Below are 22,710 nucleotides of genomic sequence, written 5' to 3' on the forward strand. Positions count from 1 at the left end.
ACAACACCTTTTATTGTAAAGAAAAGAGTCCCCTTCAATTCAGAAAAGTATTCCTCCACATTGAGGACGGGGGATCCATAACAGGGAAATTGGGGTCAGCAACAATCCTCACCGCCCTTTCTGCTTGAGGTGGTTTGCTCCCACGATATAGATGCAGCGGTGCAAGTGGGGCCATGTGGAGTTGTCCTTCTCTCTCTTTCACCTTACTTTTTTTTTTTTTTTTAACAAGCTTTAATGTTCCTGTTTATGACTGGGCAGGTTGTCATTGCACAAGGGCACCTGGCACAAGTGGGGGCTGAAATCTACACTTCTGCTGATCAAGCTGTGTGACCTGGAGCAGGACTGTTTCCACCCAGAGGAAGAGGCACTATTTTAAAATTATCATGAAGACATTGTCTACTTGCCCAGGCTGGGAACTGAGTTCTCCCAGAGGGTGTACATATTTCTATTCCTTGCCACCCTCCCCTTTTTAAAAATAGAAATCCATATGGATTGCACTTTGACTTTTGTTTTCACTAAATAATAAATATCAAATTGAAACACTGGATGATTTCTCATTCTCTCATCCAGCTACATAATATTCTGTTGTATAGGTAATTCATTTAACCAATCTCCTATAGACAAATGTTAAGGATGTTTCCAATCGTTTGTTCTTATGAACATTGCTGTAATGAATAACTTTGTACATTCTTCATTTTGCATATGGGCAAACATGTTAGGATAAATTCTCAGAAGCAGAATAGCTGAGTCAAATGGTGGCTTTTCCCAGTTTTGACTGGAAAGGTTTTAATTTCTAGGTATCAGAATAAACATTCCTACTTTTAAGACTTTGAAGGGCTTGACTGAATTGTGAAATATAAATAATGGTGTAGGTAAGATGAACTGAAGACCCAGAACCAAAGTTAGATGACTTTGTTTTTCAGCATATTGAGAAATGATGTCAACTGGGAAAAATATAAATTGTTGAGTATTTTATTGTATTCGTTTTCACCTAGTTCTTACTTGGTATATTATAAGAGGGCACATTCCACACATTATTGCATGCAGAGAGCAATCCTTTCCTAATTTTTAATGTCCAGATATTCCATAAATATCAACATTAAAGTGTTTGCTACCTTGAGCTCAATCCAGGTATGGCACAATTTTAATGTAAATCCTTTATTGTCCTGTATTGTTATGGTGAAACTGATTTTGTGTAGAATATGTAGTTTTCATTTCTTAATTAGTTTCTTCGCTCTTTCTCTTCCACACTGAGTACTGTATCCACAGTTATTCCTATGTCTTCCAATGACCAACCTCTGTCCAATTCCAGAGGTCTTCTGGGAAAGGAAGTAGAAAGGGCTATCTGGGGATGTGAAGTAACGAGTTTTCACCAGTCAATCAAATGAGACCTGTGAACTGTAAGACTTCAAAAACCTTCTCTTCAGGACACTGCCAGTTGGATATCTGAGAGCGACAGTAACTACTTCTTTGTCTGTTTTAGGAGTTTCTTCAGGTAAATCAAGAACCTTCTTCTGTGTGGGCTGTTCAGGAGGTCATGAAAGTTTGGTTACAGGCTTAGGCAAGTTTTGTCTCTGCAGCTTCTCTGCCTGAAGTTTCAGAAGATGTCTGGCTGGCACTTTCAAGTACCAACTCATCACCCCCAAGTTTGTGACCATCGCTTAACTTCCAGGTTTCACCCATCATCTGATGAAAACACTTTTCCAGTTTTTTTAAATTTCATTTCCTAGTAAGGTTTCAAAACTTCTCTGTATCTGCTGGCCTTTTCACTCTGTGCCTCTTCGTTGTTTTGCACAAGTTTTTGCCTTTTCTCATTCGTTGCTTCTTCTTTCAGAAAACTTAGGAACATTTAAATGAATTCATCAATGAGGTAGTCACAGATGTGATTAAAGTAAGAAGAGCAAACAGTAAGAAAATCTGGCCATATAGCACAATGAGATCTTTAATTCCTAGATCCAGGATCCCTGTCAGAGATCTAGACACAAGATGGAGAGAGCAGAGAAGCCATTGTGGCAGGAAATGGTATTAGAATTTGTTATTGACAGATATTGCCAAATTGCCATCCATAAGGTTATGGTAGTTTATATTCTATTAAGGAAATTTGAAAATGTCTGTTTCTCTACAGACTTGCTAGAACAATACATCAAGCTTTTAGATTTTAGCCAGGCTGAAAGCACAGTCATTTTAATTTGCATTTCTCTTATTAGGAGTGTGGTTGAATATCCTTTCATAGGGCTATGAGCCATTTGTGTTTCATTTTCTGCAAAGTCTGTTGATATGCTTTGCCCATTTTCTCTTGGAGTATGGGTTTTTCATCATTTAAATCAATTTTTAGCAGCATTTTATATATTAATTTTATGCTTTCTCTTGTATATAGTTTCAAGTGTTTTTTTACTGTTTTTTTGTCTTTGACTTTGCTTTTATTTTTATCTTTATTCTTTTTCCCCATAGAAGTCTTTTTTAAAAATTGTAAGCAAAGTGATCTGTCTTTTCTTTTATAGCTATTGGATTTCGAAAAATATTTTGAAAGAATTCTTGACACATTTTCTTCTATGATTTAATTATTCACATGCAAATCACTGCTTAATTTGGAATCTGTCCTGGTATAATGTAGAAAGTGTAAGTTATGGATATAACTTTTTTCTAGATGGCCACCCACTCTAAATAGAAATAAGGCATAAATTCTCATTTCACCACTTTTATTTTACCTTACACCAGAGGTACTAGTTCACACAATTAGATTAAAGACAACATAGATACAACAATTGTAAAGAAGGTTTTTTAAAAAATTACTATTTGTAGGTGATATTATTATATTCCTGGAAAACTCTAGAGAATAAACTGAAAGAATACTAGAAAAATAGGAGATTAAGTAAGAGTAAGGTGAAAATTTTACATATAAACCCCAATAGTTTTCACATACAAATAACAACTAGTTATAAGGTCTAACAGAAGGAAAGAGCTCATATACAGTAGCAGCATAAAAAAATAAAATACCTATGGATGCATTTAATAAGATATGTGCATGATCTATACAAGAACATTTTAAAATTCTCTTGAAAGACACACAAAAAACTACTGAACTAATTGAAAGATATATCATCCTTGAATAAGAATAGCCAACAAAGTATTCAATTCATCCTAAGCTAATTTATAAATTGACATCCCAATAAAAAGATCAATAGTTTTCTTTGAAATATAAAAGTTGCAGCAAAAGAATGCATGGAAAAATAAATACAAATAGCTAGTAAAATTCTGAAAAAGAATAACACTGAAGGGAGACTAGCACTCCCAGATATTAAACCTATTATATAACTTCAGAATTAATGCAGTGTGCTACTAGTGCATAAATAGTCAGATAGAACAAATGAATAAATAGGAAATTCAGAAATAGACTCCAAAACATAATGGAACTTTTTACATGAAAAGGGTGGCATCTCAGCATAGTAGAGGAAAGACAATATGGAACAATTTTCATTTATATTAACCTGTAAGTTGAGAATCACCCTACAAACATAGTGAAACTTCTAAAATGCACCACGACAGCCCCACATCTTGGAAAGACTAATGAGATTGAAAAAGCACTTGAGTTCTGATTAAACCAAGTTCAGTAAAGACATAACTTGCTCCCATGCCATATTGAAGCAAGTTGCCAAATCCATCTATCCTGATCAGGACCATACTTACATGTATCTCTTTTCCATTCCCCCGTGTAAAGATGAATGGAGGGAATGGAAAATCAGACTTTTTTTTTTACAAAAGTGAAGCACATTTATAACATGACCTATAGAAATTATTTATAAAAATTGCTTTAAACAAGTCCCATGTTTAATGAGGAAACAAGATGGTATTCTTGAACAATTTTTAAATACCTGTTTGACTCTAACAATATAAGGGCATCTTTGTAGGACAGTAGGATGTCTGCCCTTAATTGTCTTTCAAATAATTTTTGCTTTACTCTAATACTATCATGGAGAAGACATGTAGGCCATTGAGAATACACCAGCAGTAGGATATGGGTGGGAGCAAGCTGCATGCAGTCTAGATGCTTTCATTAGCTCTCAGGAATTCTTAGGAAGTACCTTGGCTTATGGAGGCAGAATGAGGTTTTTCATTTCCAGGTGTTCTTATTCCAGGCTTGTTACTTTATTGCCTTGCTTGCCTAATTTCAGTTTCACCCATTTTCTAGGTTAAATTTGAATAAACTTTCTTCAGATCTTCCTGAGATATCCGGCAAGACAGCAGTGCTGCGTAGATGAACTAAGTCGGGGTCTTGAAGTCATTTGATTCAAGGTGCAGTATAAATGCAAAGCAGGATGCACCGTAAAATAAAATGCCAATTATTGTAGGCAATGCAGATGCTACGTTTAAAGGTACCAGATGTGTATCACCTCACAGTATAATGGACTGGTTCCTGGAAAAGAACATGAGGCATATGAGGGGTGTAAACTGAGTAAAACAAATCACTGGGAAGAATAAAAACCACCGAGCAAGCAGAGTTACAATTATCCTTAGAAAAATTAGAATGCTACTTTCTGGAAGACAGCCAGGCCAAATGGGCAACAAAAAATCTGGTAAAATACTAGGTCCAATTTTTTTTTAAAAACCCTGGTGGATTATATTTTTGTGTGTTTTCATTGTACATCGTTTTGTGGTTTAATAAGAGATTGAAAGACCACTTACTAGATTTGGACACAATTCAATCTAAAGTATGAGAATTTTTCAAGGCAACTTTGTGTAGTATAGTCTCATGATTTTAGAACAAAACTGGGTATTTGGTTTATTCATATCTATCAGGGGCCATGACCAGGTAAGCGTATAAGTGTACATGGAGAAATTGTATTGCTTTCAACTATTCACAAGATTAAGGTGGCCTTTTAATTTATTTATTTGTATCACATAACCCAGAAAGGGCATATCAATTTGGGTAATAAACTAGAAAGAGATATTTGTAATGGAAGAGGAGACTAACAATAACCTCAAGGACAAATATGGTTACTTTGATTAGATGTAGGAATTTCCCTGCAGCTATGTCAAAGGGGAAAACCTAGTGAGCTGCATGATTTTTGTTATTGGAAAGGAGGGAGTCTCCTGGTTCTTCAAGAAGGATGGTTTTAGCATTTGATTCAGAATGAATGTTAATGCATGGGATCTAATAAGATGATATCTAATCAACACAATCTGTTTTTGATGACAGTTTTACAAAAAAAATGAAGAAGGAATTTGAAAAATAAACTTGGCTCAATTCTAAAAATTTTAATATCCTATTTTAGAATATGGGAGATAAAAAAGAATCTGAAATTTCACAAATATTTATTACTGGACCTTTTTATCCTGTGGAAAAATTTTCCATATAGATATTGCAGAGCCTCAAATTCTAATATGCAAAGTAATATACAAAAAGAGTCTGGAAGGTTCTGAAGTCCATCCTGTATAGAAATGACTGTCCTTGAAATTTATATCATTTTAACTAAAAGGAACTTTGTCTTGGGCTAATAATATCTTTATTTTTTTCTTGACAGGCCCTGTTATCTACTTTTATAACTCCATTTTGTCTAGCATAATTCCATTCTTAATGTTTCATATTTGAAATATTCTCACCAAAGGAAAAAAAAAGCAGGCTATATTATGAAGAGCCCTTGTTAGTGAATTGGCAGTTCTCGGGGCTGAGTTGAATGACCCACATGAATGGTTAGTGAAGGCAACAAAGAAGGGGAATACTGTCCTCAAACCTCCCCTCTCATATCCTCCCTCTCACCCTCACAAGATAACTTTGTCTCCTATTTCACAGAGGAAGCAGACACTGTTACTTAGAAATGGCCTCCACTTCTTGTTCTGCTACAACAAGTGCCTGCCTTCCATCCTTGCTCCTTCCCTTTTCTCATCTGGGCCAAAACATCCAACACTACTTGGAATCACTACCCTGCTGCCTTCTCTGGGATTTCTCTTTGTGATCACTCTTGTTTTCTCTTCATTTTAAACCTCTACTCCTTTCCATCAGTCTTGGACTATGCTTACATTATTGGGAAAAACAAAAGTTACAATGATGACAAAGATTATAAGTGTATTCTTAGGCTCACTGTCTTTTTCCCTTCCTAGCCAAACCTCCTGATGGGTGGTTCACAGCCTGTTTCCACGTTTTCACCTTTCAGAACTTCTTCCATGTGTTGCTTTCTGGCTTTTGCCACCACTCTGCATGAAAACAGCTCTTGCCAAAGTTGTTAATAATATACTTGTTTCTACATCCTGGGAACCCTCTGGAGCCCTTATCTTTAGACTTCTTAGCAGCATTTGATCTCTACTCCCTTCTTGACAATTTTTTCTTCTTGCTTCTGTGACACTTTGCTCTTTTGATTTTCTTCCTTCTACCCTGATAACTCATTCTCAGTCTCATTTGTGGGTTTTTCTTTTCTGCTTGTCCCATGAGTGTTGGTTGAATTCTGTTGCTGGCTTTCTTTACATTTCACACAGCACACTTGCTATGGGATCTTATCTACTCCTATGATTTTAATTACTATCTCCCTCTTGGACTCCCGGTTTTCATATCCAACTGCTGACTGGACATTTCCTGTTGGATAAACATCAGGCACCATAAATACAACAGTTCCAGGTCTGAATGCATATCTGTTTCCTCAGCTTGCTCCTCCTTTGTGTTATGTTCCATGTAGGGCATGACCACCTACACAGGTGCATTATCCTCCATCTCTGCTTTCTCAAATCTACCTCCAGTCAGTTGCTGAGTCTGTTGATTCTGCCTCCTAAATTTCTCTTTTGCAAGTCTCTGTCTTCCTTGCTACTATCCCGGATGAAGCGATTTCCATCTCTAACCTAGATTATTGTTATCATCCTTGTCTTCTGGTCTGTGTACTTGTTCTTCCCTAATTGCTTCTCACTGCAGCCAGAGTGATCTTGGTAGAAAGCAAATTGTTTTTGTCATTTTCATGCTTAAAGCCTTCAAAGTCTTTCCATTGCCCTCATGAAGAAGTTCAGACTCCTTGACGTGGCTCCTCAGACCCTTCATGATCTTGTTCTTGTTTTCCTCTTTAGCCTTATTTCTTGAGTATACCTTAGTCATATGGAGCTTACTTCACTTCTTCAACATATGGGCACAAGGTCCACTGGAGCACAGACTTTGGCACCAGATTCTTTGGGATCAAATCCAAGCTTTGCCACTTAATAATGTTGTGACCTCAGGCAGGTTACTTAACTTCTCTGTCTCAATTTCTCATCTATTGTTAAGAAGATAATAGAATTATTGTGAGGATTAAATGAGTTAAAGTGTAAAACACTCAGCAATGCTGGGGCATAATAAGCATTCAGTACGTCACTTTTATCCTTATTACCATTGACCCTAAGTCCTAAAAAGATTGTAGTAACCCCACATTTGTGATCCAAAATAAAAATAATTCTAAATTGTAAATTATAATTGAGGCAATAAGTAAGCCTAAAAGAGTCTGATGTTTCAATGATTGCTACTTTGATCTCTTTTGAAAATACCAAATTGGAAAAAGATTTATTTTACTCTGTTTTGTTGGTGCATTGATTTTTAATCTTGATTTTTAATACAGGGTATGATTTTCCCTCTGCCTAGACACTCTTCCTTCTCTTTACCCCTTCCTGAGCCAAATCCAATTCCTCATTTAGGTCTCAAGTTACATCTTACTTTTTTCAAAGGCATTCCTTGATCACAGTCTGAGCTGGTCTCCTGCTCATGCACACTCATTGCATGCTATATTCTGTCCATTTGGCACTTACCGTTTGTTGGGAATTGAATCACACCCCACATGAAAGTTATGTTCTGATCCCAACTCCTGGTTTTCTGGGTATGAACCCATTTGTAAATAGGACCTTTGAAGATGTTATTAGCTAAGGTATGTCAGACTGAATGCGGGTGGGCCTTAGTCCAATATGGCTGAAGTTCTTATAAGCAAAGGAAATTGGACACAGAAAGAGGAGCCACAGGGTACAGCCAGAAGCTGGAGGTCTACCGAACCCGGAAGAGAAAGGAGAAGTCACCATCTTGTGCATTACCAGATGATGGAAAAGCCAAGGACCAAGGATTGCAGGCAGCCAACCCCAGAATGCCACAGTCTTCATGGAGAAAGCATCGCCTTGTTGATGCCTTAATTTTGGACTTCTCCTAGCTTCAAAACTGTGAGCCAACAGATTCACATTGTTTAAGCCAACCCATTGTATGGTATTTGCTTTAGCAGCTAGGAAGCTGTAATGGTTTGGAGGTTTTATGGACCTTAGAAAAGATCATGTTTTTAAAGCAAATCTATTCCGGGGGGTGTAGACCTTTTGATTAGGTTTTTTCAGTTGCATCGTGCCCCAAGTGGGTCTTAATTCTTTCACTGGAGACCTTTATAGGAGGATAAAATCCAGAGCAAGAGACATAAGCTGAGAGAGAAAAAGACACAGAAGCTCGGAAAGAAAACCACATACAGAGCAGCCAGAAGCTGAAAGCAATGAAACCTGGGAGGGCAGGATCCCATGTGACCAAGAAGTTCCAAATTGCCTGCAGTCTCATTTCAGGAAGAAGCTATCCTCTTGATGATGCCTAGATTTGGACATTTTCACAGCCTAAGAACTGTAAGCTTGTAAACTAATAAATCTCCATTGTTAAAAGCCAGCCTGTTTCTGCTATATTGCATTTTGGCAGCTTTAGCAAACTAAAACAGAAACTAAGACACCACTCCATAGCATAACTTTTTTACTTGATTTATATCCCACTATGAAGACTGGGACTACTTCTATCATGTCCATGTTATTATTCCCAGTGCCTGGCATAGTATGTGCTCAGTAAATGTTGAGTCAATAATCCAGTGAATGACTAAGTATCAGGAACCTCACTTTTCATCTCCTAAGACAGAAAAGGTTTGTTGTAAGAGTAAATTCACTCATAGGGAAAATACTATTTATTTGCTTTTCCCTTTTAAGGCATAGTGGCTCTATTTGAAACACCACTCATAATCCAAAGAAACACTAGTTTGTTCTTTGCCGTTTTTAATTTCAAATAACAGAAATGAAGTAATGAACTTTAAGAGTTGGCTGTTGAAACCCTTTCAAAATGTGACAGAGGTTTTCTCTGCACTGGGTAATGCGAATCAGGCTTGGAGGCACTGTTCTTGAATCTGCTGTTTTCTGTCTACCTTAAAATCACTAATGTTGGGAATCTGTAGCCGGGGCTGACTAGTAGGGAAGAAATTTCTGGCTAGGAGCCCCATAAACTGGGCTCTTGGGGCAATTTCACCTACTTACAGAGCAGTTCCTGTGTTTCAGACTTGAAGGCCCCTGGGATGCCCCTGATTCCCTGTTTGGCAGTTAGGCGCTGAGATTTCATCTCACCATTATTAATTATTCAACAAACATTCGTAAGTTCTTCCTGGGAGGTTTGTACTAGTGCCTGTAGAGGAATTATGTGATGCACAATAGACAAAGATGTGGTCCTGCCTTCAGAAGTATAATCCAGATGTCACCTGCTGCCCTTGAGAACCTCTATCCCACATCTTAAGGAAAACCCAACATGTGCCCCAGGAGTTGTGCGAATGTCCAGGAAGTCCTGCTTCATCTAATCGTCTTGAGTACTGAATTCCTACTGATGGTGGATTTTTGTTCTTTATTTTGGATCTTATGGCTTTTCTTTTTTCTCTGCCCGAGCATCGACTCAGACATAGGACACCATTTATTCTCCACAATTCTTTACTGAAGAAATGGACAACTGTGAGAGAAGTCATGTGGTGTTCCATAGTCAGATAATCTAGAGGGAACATTGGGCTGTTTAAAAAGTCCCTCAGTCATTTCTTAAGAAATTAAGAAACTCAAGTTTTGGATGCCTGCTATGTTTTTTTGTTTGTTTGTTTTGTTTTTGTTTTTGTTTTTTGGCCCCATCTCTCTTTTCTCTCTTTTCTCTCTTTTCTACCTTTCAGTCACTTCAAAAAAAAAAAATATCATTTTTCTCATACTTGTCTATGCCAAGCAACCCAGCTCTTTCCATTCCCTACCCATAAACTCTTCTTGGGCTTCCTCTACATGGTTGTTACTCACTACCGCACTCTGCCAAACAGTGCACCACCTACTCCAAGTCCCACCCATTCTCTTTTCTCCCTGATTATGTGACTTATATCGCTGCCACCACTCTGCTCCCATTCCCCCAAAGGCAGAAGTAGATGTTGCCACATTTGCTATAAATAACATTTTCCCCATTTTCCTTATCAAAGTTTGAGTCAGGAAAAACTTAGAGGAACAAGAGTTTATTTATTGAATTCTTTACTTCAGTACCTGACGGACAAGGACCAAACCTTGTTCACCATTCTATTCCTATCACCTGTACACAGAGTAGGCACTCAGTAAATATTTATTATGTGAATGAGTTTAAATTTCCACAAGAGCTACATTGGAATTAAATGTGTTTATCTTTTCTTTAAATAGCTTAACACCACCTGATGTCATCTATATTCTAATTATCATTTCGGGGCACTATGAATTTAAAAATGGTATAGCCATCTGGCTGGTGTTCTATTTACAACCTTCTTATTGATGTCTAAGGCAAAACTGTGAGGGTCTGGCAAAATGATTTGACTTTGCAGACTGTGGAGTTGTTCTCTTCAGGTGCTGTGGCTGCCAAAATCCCCAAGATGGGATGAACTTTTGACTCTCGGCATGCACGACACAAAACTTCAAGCTGTTCCCTGCAGTAGTGAAGAGCTCAGATGGCGTTGAGGACGATAGTGGCTTTTGCTAATGCTTTAAGCACAGATTCACCTATATTTGCATCAGCGAGAGGGTCTCTATGGAGAAGCGTGCAGAGAAGAATGCAGACCAGCCAAGGAGCAAGGCCTGGTTTGAGTATGCCATCCAAGATTCCTGGGAATTCGTGATTGGAATCAATGTCTGACAATTGTTGTTTTCTTTAAATAAACCACAACAGCTTTGCCACCAGAAGTTGTCTCCTGTGTGTTTTTAAAGCACCATGTCCTTGAAAGGAATTTCATCTCTTACATATCCTGTTTACTTTCTTAGGTGAAATGATCTCACCAAACCATTTTAACTTAATGAAATTACTAGTCTGGATCAAAAAGCTTTACGCTTGAATAGGGCATTTCTTTTATTTTCAAAGTAGCTTTCCAATGAGAAAACTGACTGTGACATAGCTGTTGACCTTACAGATGAAATATTTGCCTTCCCATGCTGTGTACTTTCTCAGCAGAAAGTTGTGCTATTTTCCTGGTCCTTCAGTGCAATATTATGGTCCCTCACAAAGGTAGAATGCTTTGGATTTTAGATCAACAATGTCACAGGTCTCCTTGTTTTCATCACCCACTGCCTGCATTTTGTTTGGCAGCCAGAACAGGAGAGCTGCTGATGCTGTTGGAGCAGATTTTTTTGTTGTGTTCTCTTCTCATTTTGAAAACCATAAGAATTGCTACTCAATAAAAAAATAGCAGTTGAGTTTCATTTTAGTATTGGTATTGGGACTCCAACAGTGAGCACTGCAGCGTGCTCTGGAGGAAGCTTTTAGGAGCCTCCATAATTTCTTCCTGGCCCCAGCTGGTGATCAGTTTATGTCCTGAAGCTTGTCAATGAATAGCCCTTATAATTCCCAACCTAGTGTGGATGCATTCTGGCTTGTCCCTATCTGAAAAGAAGATCTGAAAGGAGACAGTGTTTTGAAATGTTATTCCTCTGCAAGCAGGAAGAGACACACCTTAGATTAATAGCCTCCTGATTTGCTAAAAAGAGAAACCATTTTGTGCATTGCATTAGAATGCTGTTCAACAACTGTAACCCATTACAGGGTTTATGGCCCATTTATGATTTTCTTCTCTCCATTTTCCTTTAACAACATGTTTCATTCATTGAATAACTCAATCATTCTTGTATTCTTTATTCATGATTCTTTTATTCAGCACACATCTCTCAAGCATCTTCTATGTGCAAGATAATTGACCTTGCCTTCCTCAAAAACAAACATACAGCAATAGATTACTGTTTTCCAGGGGTTTTCAAGCTGGTGAAGCAGATGATAATTGGATACAAATATGTACAATACAAGGTGGTAAAAACATACCTTACCATTGCATAATTCTTTACAATTTCCAAATCATTTTCAGTTAGATTGTCTGATGTAATTCATGTTCATACCACTGGTAGAGTTGGCATTAGCCTCCATAGCTTCTGATTCTCTTTTCTCTTGTGATTTCTACCACACCATCTGTTATTGGCTCAACTGTGTCTCCTCCCTAATCCCCAGTTCTGTGAATGTGACCTTATTTGGAAATAGGGCTTTTGAAGATGTTATCAATTAAGATGAGACCAAACTGGATTTAGTGGGGCTCTAATCCAGTATGACTGGTGTCCTTATGAGAAAGGGAGAGGACATGCAGACAGAGGGTGGAAGATGACCACGTGAAGACAGAGGCGGATGCATCCACCAGCCAATGAACTCTTGGGGTCACCAGAAGCCAGGACAGAGGCACGGAACAGGTTCTACCCGGAGACTTCAGAGGGAGCCTGGCTCTGCCAGCACCTTGATTTTGAACTCTAGTCTCCAGAACTGTGAGACAATAAGTTGTTGTTTTAAGCCAGCCAGTTCATCGTACTTTGTTATGGCAGCCCTAGGACACAAAGACATCACTCAAGTGCCAATTGTATTTTACTTAATGCTAAAACTACCCTTAAAGGATACATTTGCTTTTCTGAATGTTTTACCAAGGAGCATGTAAGGACAGTTGCTTTTGTTATAATAATGCCCCATGTGTCACCAGAGTTGTTCATTGTGGTGTTTCTTCACATGCCTGTTTATTTCACTCATCCTGAGACCCCTTGGTCAAGAGGGCATATTGTAATTGGGATGTTCATAGAGATGGGTGGATGCCAGATTGCATTTTCTGGTGGGGATGGCAGCAAGAGACAAACAAAACATTCTAAAAGATACCAGTAATTACCACTTAAAATCTGTGCAAAGAGAAAAGAATTCCCTTCTTTGGAAGATATAGTTAATTTACTTTTAAGAAGGGACACAACAATCTGCAGCAGATTGTACTGGTCGTTTAACCTACAAAGGGGAAAAATAAAATTATATCTCCCAAATAAACTTTACTCTCAATTACAATCTTATGGTCTCTTTCAGCCCTAAAATTCTGTGATTCTAATTATGTTCACTGTGACTGTGTGTGTGTGTGTCAACTTCTCTAACAGAAAACTCCATGAGGCTGCATCTGTGAAGCTTAGAGTAAAGTGGAGATACGAAAACAGCCAGAAAACAAGACAGATAAAGAAAACAAAGACAGATTTTTTTTTCGTCTTTTGTGGCTGGTGTGACTCACTTCAGTTTGTGTTATATAAGCACAATATGAAAGAAGAGACTTATAGATGAGTCTACGCTGGCAGAGAACAAATGATGGGCTCGTAACAATATATTATTCCACGCTGGGTAGACAGACATATTTAGGTTACCTAAAATGTCATATTTAGCACTTACTTTTTCTAGCAAAGCATTTTAAAATTTGCTCTTATATTTGCTTTCATAATAACTCTGTGATATAGACAATTTGATTATCAGCAGGACCTAAACCAGAGGTTCTAAACACCTTCTTTCTTTCTTCCTCAAATACTTGAGTGACACAATACACTTCAGTCAATAATAGTGTTCACAATGGAGTGGTTCTCAACGGGAGGACTTTTCCACCACTTCTAGGATACATACTGGGAATCTGAGGAGAGTTGGTATTTAGGATATATGTATATAATCTCCGCAGTGAATTTGATTTGTCCCTCATTACCAATCAAGAAATATGCTCCTTCCCAGTCTCTCCCACTTATAAATTATTATTTCTAACTGAATGACCCTCTTTGGTTGCCTAAGAGTACTGTAAATGCCAGTTAAGGCAGATCAAGGAAATCACTAGGCTTGCTTTACAACCAGAGCAGAGGAACACTGGGAGAGCTTCACTCTTTCAGTTTGGGTGGAGCGAAGGATCACGAGATGGTACCGTGTAGGTATCTCTTTGGAGAACACTGAGGCCAGTTGTCTGTGCCAGTCGTTTTTTCCAGTTGATGAAATTTGTTTACTAAATCATACTTTTCATTTGTATTTTAGGGAGGAATTATAATTATATCCTATCTGCATGTGATATGTTCCACAAAATGATATTATCAGACAAAAACTCTGCTATCTTACTTTCAAAGAGAGAGAATACTGGCCAAATTTATGAATATTAAGTTAACTAATGTTTACTGATAGGACACACAATGAGAAAGAAGCTGGAGGAGAGGGTGGTATAAAAAAGATGAGAAAGATATGTTCTTTGCTCTATAAAGATTCACTACTTAGTTGTGGAGACAAACATCTAATACTGATACAAGGTACTATGTAATTCTAATACAAAATAGCATGGCAAGTTTTAATAAGACACTAATATGACCCCTGGTAGTAGAATTAGTCATTACTTTTCATTCAGAGAAGACACTGGAAATGCTTCTTGAAGGTGTAAGATTTGAGCAGAGTCTTGAAGATGAGTGGGATGTGAGATGAAGAAATTTGTACTTGGGATATTAGTGTATTCTAAACAAAAGGGATTGTTTTGAAAAGTGTATACTTTTGGGGGCAAGAGGAAGCAGTGTTTAGTCACTGGAACATTAGGATAAGTGTGGGAGGGAGGGAAAATTGGAGTAATGGGCCCTAGTCATGTCACAAAGGGCTTTTACTGTCAGATTAGCTCTTCTTTACATAGAAATATGACGGAAAGTTTTTGAGTAGGAGGGGTAGGTCAGATTAGATTCATGTTCTCAAAAGATAATCCTATAGCAGTATGCGGATTGGGTGGTAAGAAGAGCAAATAGGAGGCTATTCCAATGTTCCAAGTTAGAAGTATTAGGGCAGACAACTTGCAGGTGATCTCACTGCCCTCCCCTGTATGTGAGACATGACTCCCAGGGGTTTACATCTCCCTGGCAACGTCGGACATGACTCCCAGGGATTAAGAAAGCCTTCTTGACCAAAAGGGAGAAGAGAAATGAAGCAAAATGAAGTTTCAGTGGCTGAGAGATTCCAAATAGAGTTGAGAGGTCTGGAGATTATTCTTATGCATTATATAGATATCCCTTTTTAGTTTTTAGTTTATTGGAATAGCTAGAAGGAAATACTTGAAGCTGTTGTACTGCAGCCCAGTAGCCTTGATTGTTGAAGACAATTGTATAACTATGTAACTAACATGGTGTGACTGTGTGATTGTGAAAACCTTATGGCTCATGCTCCCTTTATCCAGTGTATGGCAGATGAGTACAAAAATGAAACAAAAAGTAAATGAATAATAGGAGGTGGGGGATGGGATTTTTGGGTGTTCTTCTTTACTTGTATTTTTATTCTTTTTGAATTTTTTAAATATATATATTTTGGAGTTATGAAAATGTACAAAAATTGCTTTTGGTGATGAATGCACAACTGTATGATGGTACTGTGAACAACTGATTGTACACTGTGGATGACCGTAGGGTATGTGAATATATCTCAATAAAACTGAATTTAAAAAAAAGTATTAGGGCAGAAATTAGAATATCAGCAGGACTCTATTGGGTGGTAGAAAATATAGGAAGTATTATAATGGTAGAGTCACCAATTTGGGACTGACTAGATATAAACTCAGGTGTAGTAAACAGAGTCAGGAGTGGTTGAAATTGGTTGGTTGGTAGGCATAGAGAATATATTCTCCCATAGAAATAATATTACAGTGGTTATGTTTCCAGTTTTATGCATAAAGCACTATTTACTTCACAATGAGCCTCCTAAATTAGAAAAGCAGAGGTGGGAGTGGAATGCAGAAATCAATGCAAAAAAGGTGAGAAACTGAATCAACAAAGTTTGCATCAAATTAGGCGAGGGAGACAAGAGAAAGTGAAGATAATTCCAAGGTTTTGAATTGGATGAATATAAAGATAATGATGTTATTGATGGAAACAAGGAACAAAGAAGGAGGGGTTTTGGACAAGTGGAATTTGATTTGGTGGCTGTGAGTCAAAATGTATTGCTTGCCAGCTCTGTGTACTTTATTAGTGTCCATCAACAGGCTGGTGAAAATGTGGCTGTGGATTTTATGATAATGGGGTTCTAGAGAGAGATTGGCAATCATTCCCATAGTGGGGTAATTGAAATGACAGGAATGAACGTGATACCATTGCTAAAAAAATAAGTGTAAAAAGGAGGAGAGAAGGGCCCTAAGGGGAGATCTTTGGAGAACATATAGGAGAGGTACAGCTGATAAATATGCTGGATATTTTTTGTTACATGCATATATCAAAAGTACACCACTGAAATACACTGGACAACTGAGTGTGTGTGTGTGGGTATGGGTGTAGGCATAGGTAGTCAAATATTATATTTTGGTTCTGCCATTCAAACCAAGCAGAGCAAAGGTGACACATTTGCACATGTTCTTTCTCAGTTGTCATTCCTGGTGTGTTATTATTTTCGGTTGAGGGATGTTTTCTCTTGCAAAGATCAAAAAAGCTAGAGTTGTAGGCTTGTGCATAGAGAGTAACTTTCCTGGTTTGTGATATGTGTGCTTCCCAGTTTGTTTAGCCAGTAACCTCCAATCTGATTCGGAAGAAGTAGTATTCACTGTGGAATGAGAAGTGATTCAGCCTTGGGCCTGTTCCTACATAAAAAATTGCCAGGTAGGCCTGATTATATGCAGAGGCTTAGAGGCTTGAACTTCCCAAAAGTGCCCTCTTAATCATTTCACTCAGGTCCTGAACCTGACAGAGCCAAGAGCCCCAAAGGAGAAATGCCAAAGACACGTTGGTTTTCGACCACCATCTTCAGGGATTTTCCTACTCTTGGGGTTTCTGTGGCCTGTGGAGTCCTTTGCCTTGTCCCATTTTCCATTGTCTCCCTAGTGTGCTGAATGTAAAGACCAGCTGATGAAAGCCACGTTAAGTTATCATCATTCCTAACTGAGATTCTGAAACACTTCACTTAATTCTCTTTCCCTTGAAGGGTTCTGACAACCTCTCTATCTTGCTTCTATCTTTTTTCAGCTTTATTTCCTCTCCCTGTTGACAGCCTATTTAGTACTCTGCTCTCCTGAGTGGAGAGAGAGTTGCTCAGCAGAGTGTCATACTGTAATGGAAACTGGGTCTCAGGAGTGCCCACTGCGTGTCCCTGAAAGCTTTTTCATCTTGTCCCTTGTTACCCCAGAGAATAATTACTTCAAAGACCAGTCCCAGTGCCTGGTATTTCAGTTTATCTCATTACTTTCATTTTTGCCAAGCCCGCCAGTGGTGCCAGAAACCAAATCAAGGTTGCTGGCAGTATTGCCTATCTAGCATGTTCGGCCTCTCCACTGCCCGGTACTCTAATGTTCCCTGATTGCAAACCCTGTCATCATCTTCTTTGAATTAGCTGCACCTCCTGAAACGGCATAATTGGCGTGCAGTGCTGGAGAGCTGATGTGGAATCCTGTTTTAACTGCCTGTCAAAGACTGGGCTAATGAATTCTATTAGCATATTAGCTTGCCAGCTTTGGGAGCCCAGAAGGAGCCGGGCAGCCAAATGTGGTTGGCAGAGCAGAGCTGCGGCACTTCAAGAGCTCCTTGGCAATGGGGGCACCAGAGACTCCAATAACGTAAATGTACAGACATGGGAATGTATGCAGAATTAGAAAGGTTATTTGTTGCCACATACTCTAGCAGCAGACAATGCAATGAGAGATGACTTTTTTTGACTATGGGGCCTACCCCAGGCATTTTTAAGAATAGGATGGCCTTGGGGCACCCTAAGGCACTCATAATCTAATCTTACATTCTTCTTGGAAATAAGAATGTATGGAAGTAAGTATACTTTCCACGTGGTTTTTAAGAAAGGTGGCTTGAGATACTCATGTGACATTAATTTCATTTTAACTGTGGTGGCCAGTGATGGGCGTTAGTAACGGCACCGTTCTTAGAACAGTTTGTTGAGAGTAGATGGCTTACTGACCAGGACACCCCATCCACAGCACTTACATTGACAGTCACCTCCCCAGGATAGCAAAACATGGAGTCATTAACAACAGAGAAAGTGCATCTTTCCCACAAAGAGAGACTTGAAGTGGATATATATTCATCACTGATTTTACATTAGTGTTTAGGATAAACTTACTGTAAGTGCTGGTACTGCTGTTGCTAGGCAACCAGTGGTGATTGTTATATCCAATATTCAACTCGTAGAGGTATGCTTAATGGGTGGAATCCTCAGTTTAGGATGAGATTAATTTTAAAATCTGTGGCTTGAAATATTTTACATTAATAAACTTTTAAATATTGCAATGTGGTATTAATGCTAAATGTGTGACAGGTACTGAATTTCGGAAAGGTTTCTCAAAACTGTATTAACGTGTGGTTAGAGCTAAAATATTCTGCCCATCAAAATAACGTTTGAATAAATTAACAAATTAATTAGCATTATTCTCAAAGACTTGGTGAAAATCTGCATATTTCTGGGTAAAGGATTGCAGACATTGCAAATGTAATTTTAAGGCCTGTGGTTTAAAGTTGGATCTCTGGCTATTTAAACATGACACTTTTCAATCTTTACTGTCAACAGAAGAAATACATGAAGGAACTTGGACCTACTGCATCTGATACAACACTGACATTATAGTATTTATTTTGGAAAGAGAATCCATAATAGCAGAACATAATGTTTCTTCACTAAAAGACCATGATACTTAAAAATCTTTTTGATCTTATTTTAGTTTTACTGTTTTGCTTATTTGATGGTTGAACTATTATTTATCTACTTCATCTTTCTTGAAAGTAAATATACTTGTGCCACTTTTTGTGGAAAATATGGTAGGTCTGTTGTTAAGTTGACACCTTGGAGGTTGAATGAGTGCGATAAAATGAAGTTAAATAGGTCACTGGATATTGCGGTCAACACTGCTCGTTGTTCAACAGTAAATCTTGCTTGCATTCCTCCACACCCCAATTCTGTGCTTCAGAACCTGGATTTTGTTCATGTTCCTGAAGGAAGCTTGGGCCCTTCCCTGCTCCCTAGCAAGGTGGATCTCGATTAGCCTGCAGCCGTACTGATCCAGTCCCCTGGATTGGAATGGAATTATTGTGGTTGTTTTAGGACTTGGCATATGATGTAATTCTGCCAAAAAAAAAAAAAAAAAATGTGAAGGAAACCTTGTAGGAGCTGCTGGGAGAGTTTAACCGCTTCTTTCCTCTAAAAAGACATAGGAGAAATGGTTGGGTATTAATTTCACATTCTGGCATTTAGATTATATGTGAGTATGTGATGCTTGAAGTTGCTCTGTCAAATTGTGACCACAAAGGAGGCAAATGAAAATAAAAGTCTGAAGACGGCAGATAAAAAAGATGTCATTAGTTAGCCACTAAAATTAATCAACCTGGAACTTTGGACTTCTTATTATGTGAGAAAATATATTTTCATTATTGTTTAGACAGTAAGCTTTCCATTTCTTACAGCGAAGACATCATAACTGGTATCACTTTACCATAATTTTATGCAGACAATATACATCACTTACCTTTACATATATATGGCATATAGAGCACTTACCTCCAATGCAACACTTGGAAGCACTGATTGATCTGTTCATTGATCACTTGTGCCTAATGTAGGCAAGCCCCTCTGACACACCTGGCTGTAGTGATGAATACAACACAGTCCCTATCATCAGAGTATTTAAAAAAACTATTTTTGGGGGCCTACTAGGAAATGCATCTTTGACTGGAGAGTAGAGGAAGATGATGCATAGGTATAAGGGGAGGAAGAAAGGACTCAATTTGTATTTTAAGCAATAAAGTACTTCTTGTGATTGCACTTTCATAAAAATGTGTTGGCTCCAACAGTGTCAGTTTTCCTTTTAAGTGTTTGCAAGCAAGGTGAGCAGAGTTTATAATGGACCACAACTGGAAGCTCAATAATGCAACACAGCTGCTAATGACCAGGAATGACAGCTCTAGATGGATATGGTATAATAATCTAATAATCAGAGCTTCAATTTGGACTAAAATTGCATAGCCCAAGAGACCCAAACAGGCTCATCTCCGTATATAGCCCCAAATCAGAAGATGGATGAAGGATACATACACTTGAGGACAGAGGCTCTCATTACTCCCCACTTAGCATTCCAGCCACACTGAATTATTTACAGTTCCCAGCACACCATGCTACTCCACACTATGTACCTTTACATGTTCTGTGCCCTTTACATCAATTGCCCTCCCCTCCTTGTTTGCTGGCTGAATTTTACTTATTCTTCACAGTTGTCTCGGCAATCAATATTCAGATCATTCTCTGAGTCTTTCCTGGGCCCCACCTCTAGAAGTTAATAATCTTGATCTGCTGCTTATATCTTATACAATATTGTACTTTCCACACTGTGTTGTGTAGATTGGTTTATGCATGTTTCTTCCCCACCAACCTTGTAGCCACTTCAGGGAAGGACCCAAGTTTTGTCCATAACTGGTTTTTCAATGCCTAGGAAGGTGCCAGGTGCACAGTAGGCAGCCTTTGCATGTTGCCATTGTGGTGTTGAAATGATAGGGCTTCTGCGACAATATTGTTAAAAAGAAAAAAAATTAAGCCTCATTGTTTGATATGTACATGTGCTCCCTTTTAACTGGGCCTTGGGCTATCATTTGCCAATCTGGGCTTCAAACCAAGAAATTTGTTGAACCAACTCAGTGCATATTATGGAATTTTAAATTATCTGTGCCTCTTGTTTCTCTCCTTTACTGGGTGCTCTCTGCGACTTTTAGACGTTGATAATACTTTGGAATGGAATGAAGAGAGGAAAGATGAGACTCCCAAAAGTCATTGTTACTTCTAGTAATGTGGGGTTAAATGTGAAGTTCAAGTTCTCAGTTAATGTGAGAGCTTTTGGTTGCCTGTGGTGTTTCAGTTTTCCTTTCCCTCTGGTCCTGCTAATTGAGATAAGAAGAAAGTAAAGAGCTGGGCCTATATTGGTTGGTACGATTGGGTGGACCACAAAGAACTTCACTTTATTTTGTACCTAAGAGCTCTTGGAATAGATAACTCTACCATTTCCTTCATTCCCTTTATTCTTGGGATGACCCCAGGAGAGTCTGCCTTTGGTAGCCTCTTTGAGTTTTTGACAAGCAGAGCAGTTAAGCCTGAAAAAGCTGTGAAAAGAAGGGAATATTGATGCCTCTCTATGTAATTGCCTCTTAAAACCATGGTAAATTTTTTGGTGATTTTGAAGTCTGAAAGAATAACAAACTTATTGATTTCTATAATTCATTTATTTAGGGATTTCTATTATCAACTGAATTTGATTGATGGCTTCATGACAAACAGCTGTGTACTCAGCTTATACCAGCACTCAGTAAGCTCACTCAGCCATAAACAATGTGTGAGATATAATTCTTGGGTCCTTTTGCTGTGTCTGTACTTTGGGAAATGACTGATTGAGATTCCTTAAGTGAATGAGGTAAAGTGAAATTCCCAGCAGTTCCCTTGGCTATGAAAGATAAAAGATATTTGCATGTGGACCTTGAGAATTTTCAAAGACCTGTTTGAGAATCTTTGCCACCTTACCTCAAAATGTCAAATCCCTTCTTGTGATCCAGAGCACAGAAGAGCCACCTGGACAAAAAATAGTGGTATTCTCTGTGTGTTGTGATAGCTGCGTCCATTTTAAGTCTGTTTCTCTCAGACATAAGGGATGGTGGGTAGCGATGATGTATCATCAGTGAAAATTGAAATGGAGCCCCATAAATATTTTGTCTGTTTTTTTTTACAAAGGACTTTGATTCACAGTTTCCACATGGGTGGAAATCAAGTGCACTTTCTATTTTAGAGAAAGTGGGAATCATTATATAAGACTGCAGACCTGAGAACTTCTTTGCCAGTGAGTTTTTATTGACTCTAAATATTTCTTCCAGCTTATATTAGTGGAAATTTGTGACACCTATTTAATAATACTCAATGCTTTCCCTGAGTTTAAATCAATTAATCTATATCAAAGGAAATTGAAAAATATGGAATATAAAGAAGGAAACAAAAATTACTAATAAAACCACTAACCAGAGATGACCATGATTAACATTTTAGCTAGGTTTTACCAGATTCATTTTCTTCTGAACACCAAATGGGCAAAGGTTATTATTAGGCAAGGGTTAATATTAGTTATAAGGACGAGTCTTCCATGTTTTTGTTATTTAGCTAAGATGCACAAAATAGTGGGGAGTCTGAGTCCAGAAGCTGAAATGGGGACACTGTGCAGTTTGGCTGACTGTCTGCACTAGCTGCCAGACTTCCTTCACGTATTATGGGTTGAGAAATGAAAACTTCACCACCAGATGCTATAGAAAAGAAACAGGAATTTCAACTTTAACCCCACTTTTGGTTTTATAACTTATCAAATTGCAAATAAACACTTCAGCTATCTAAAACGAGATGAACATATGAACAGGCAGAACTGGAAGAGGTTAAGAAACCATGTGCTACAATTTTTTCAGATATTTGGTGTGAAAAGGCTTACTCTTGAAATGGGGTAATTAGTTGAATTTTTAGTAAAGATTACGAGAGGATTGAAAAGCATTGTGGTAGTTTTAGAGCACGTTAAAATAAGCAGAGTATCTTGATGGACAGCCTATCTATTATCTTTTCTCTGTCTTACATTCACTTTCCTGAATTTAAAATGGGGAGAGAATTTGCATTCCATTGTTCTTGGT

The 22,710-nt window shown here is 38.1% G+C and overlaps 1 pseudogene; it reads right to left on the bottom strand.

Annotated features, from left to right (window-relative positions):
• Nucleotides 1-1,222: 1,222 nt before the first annotated feature.
• Nucleotides 1,223-21,669, bottom strand: LOC119543783 (annotated as a pseudogene).
• Between the last annotated feature and the right edge of the window lie 1,041 nt (nucleotides 21,670-22,710).

This window comes from Choloepus didactylus, chromosome 9 (genome assembly GCF_015220235.1).
Source record: "Choloepus didactylus isolate mChoDid1 chromosome 9, mChoDid1.pri, whole genome shotgun sequence".
Taxonomy (NCBI): Eukaryota; Metazoa; Chordata; class Mammalia; order Pilosa; family Megalonychidae; genus Choloepus; species Choloepus didactylus.